The following is a 2,500-nucleotide window of genomic DNA, read 5'->3' as shown; positions in this document are numbered from 1 at the left end:
TTCTCTAATCTAACTTGCGTTAGATATTGATATTCATGGTTGGGTATAGGCCACGAGCTCTAGTGCCATCCATTTTCAGGGCTGATTGATTCGGCAGGTGAGTTGTTACACACTCCTTAGCGGATTTCAACTTCCATGACCACCGTCCTGCTGTCAGTATCAATCAACACCTTTTGTGGTGACTCATGAGCAAGTAGTTAGGCGCCTTAACCCAACTTTTGGTTCATCCCACATCGCCGGTTCTGCTTACCAAAAGCGGCCCACAAAAAGCTTGCATTCATAGTCCAAGTGCAATTAAGTCACAAGGACATCTCACCGATTTATAGTTTGAGAATAGGTGAAGGAAAAATTTTCCCCCATTCCTCTAATCATTCGCTTTAACCGATGAAATTGCTTTGCGAAGATTTTTCAATCTTGCTCAAGCTTTTGCTATCCTGAGGGAAACTTCGGAGGAAACCAGCTACTAGATGGTTCGATTAGTCTTTCGCCCCTATGCTCAGGTCAGACGATCGATTTGCACGTCAGAACCGCTTCGGGCTTCCACCATGGTTTCCCGTGGCTTCGCCCTGCCCAAGCATAGATCACCATCTTTCGGGTCGTGTGCTACTTGCTCTGGATCAGTCATGCAATAAGAGCAAAACCGTCCGTGGTTGCGGGACACCGAATCGGCGCCCTCACCACACAAAGTAGTGCAATTCATAAAAATTACACTGTTCACTTTCATTTCGCGTGTGCGCTTTCAATGAGCGACAACACTTGCAAGCAACTCACACTCCTTGGTCCGTGTTTCAAGACGGGCTGTAGAGAGCATTGAATAGGAAGTTGAGGTCAGACAGGCAATCAAGATCAATTTATCTCATTTTGTTTAGAATCAACAAGAAGAATTCCGAGGAAAACTTCTGCTCGATTCATTAACAAGATTTGCCAAAAGACGACAACTACACTACTCGGTAGCCGAGAATATAATATCAAGGCATTGAGTATGGTAAACGCTCACTCCAGTTCCCCTTCAACAGTTTCACGTACTTTTCACTCTCTCTTCAGAGTGCTTTTCAACTTTCCCTCACGGTACTTGTTTACTATCGGTCTCGCTTTATAATTAGCTTTTGGAGAGACATATCTCCAGCTTCGAGTTGCACTTTCAAACAACTCTACTCATAGGAATGAGCCATTATGACTGGTATCGAAAATGACCTTTACAGGATTTTCACCTTCTTTGATGCTACTTTCCAGTAGACATCAGGACAAATTCACCAGTCTAGCATCAAACCATACCGGACACCGAGAAATGTTGCCATTTCTCTTCCCGATGAGCTTTTCCCTGTTCATTCGCCATTACTAAGGGATTCTCAGTTGATTTCTTTTCCTCCCCTTACTGATATGCTTAAGTTAAGGGGGTTCTCTCGCCCAATTCAGGTTATGTAGTTGATTGTCTCTTAATTGGTTCACTGACCAATATGAGACAGAAACCGATTCAGCAGTTTTGTTCGCTACTACTATCAAACACAGGTCGAAGTTTCCATTCAGTCATTAATTCCAACTTTCAAATGTTGTTGTTTCAGCTTTCGCTTACTAGAAGCAACATAATACTCGCTGCAATACAGACCTCGGGAAACCCTCACCGTGAATAAGGTTCACTCACATATTTCACTACATTTTGCGTGGGATTGGAGATGAGGCTACTCGTTCTTGCTCAGTACTAGGCTGAAAATTAACGAAACTTCGTTACAAACGTTCACATGTTGATGTTTCCGCTTTCGCGTACTCGAAACAACATAATACTAGTCTTTGTAATTTAGTTTCATAATTTCAACTGTTCTCATGCAGAATTTTTGCTCATTCTTATCCCAAATTTTGACCTGGCTACTAGTTACACTCCTTGTACTTATTGCAAAATGACCACAAATTTCAACAGCTTTCACATGTTGCTGTTTCGGCTTTCGCTTACTACAGTCAACATAATACTCGTTGCAAAATAAGTGCTCGGCATCTGCAATTTTCCAAAGACGAAGTTTCGCCAGTTCAATTTTCGCTCGCCAATTATGGCTACTAATTCACACGGTACTGAGCTCAACAACATTAAATTTGTTCAGCAAGACTTTCACATGTTGATGTTTTGGCTTTCGCCTACTAGAAGCAACATAATACTCGTCTTGTTAGCTCATTCAATGAGAATAGCTTTTCCCGTTGAGAATTTTTGCCTTCAATTGGCGTTGTAGTGAGTTTGGCTACTCAGATCACCAAATACTTGTGACAATTCGAACCAGAAATGTTTTCAATTTTCACATGCTGATGTTTCGGATTCAACCTACTAGAAGCAGCATAATACTTGTATTCAACAATTTCTGTATCAAATCCCAGTTTTCTCTGGTGCATCTTTGCCAAACTATTCCAAACTGCCTGAGTCTGAATACCAATTACAGGTACTAGTAAATGCACGTTACTAAGGACTATATAGTTCTAGGTTACTGTACACAACGACGTTCACATGTTGATGTTT

The 2,500-nt window shown here is 41.6% G+C and overlaps 1 non-coding gene across 1 annotated transcript in view; it reads right to left on the bottom strand.

Moving 5' to 3' along the window:
- LOC142355978 (large subunit ribosomal RNA) overlaps positions 1–1,421 on the bottom strand; it is a 3,525-nt gene extending 2,104 nt beyond the window's left edge. The window contains exon 1 of the ribosomal RNA XR_012761339.1: positions 1–1,421. This exon is cut by the window's left edge and continues 2,104 nt beyond it. This is a non-coding gene — a ribosomal RNA (large subunit ribosomal RNA).
- Between the last annotated feature and the right edge of the window lie 1,079 nt (positions 1,422–2,500).

Source organism: Convolutriloba macropyga, unplaced genomic scaffold (genome assembly GCF_964194025.1).
Source record: "Convolutriloba macropyga unplaced genomic scaffold, txConMacr16.3 SCAFFOLD_3727, whole genome shotgun sequence".
Lineage (NCBI taxonomy): Eukaryota > Metazoa > Xenacoelomorpha > Acoela > Convolutidae > Convolutriloba > Convolutriloba macropyga.
This window is presented reverse-complemented; position numbering and strand designations above follow the sequence as displayed.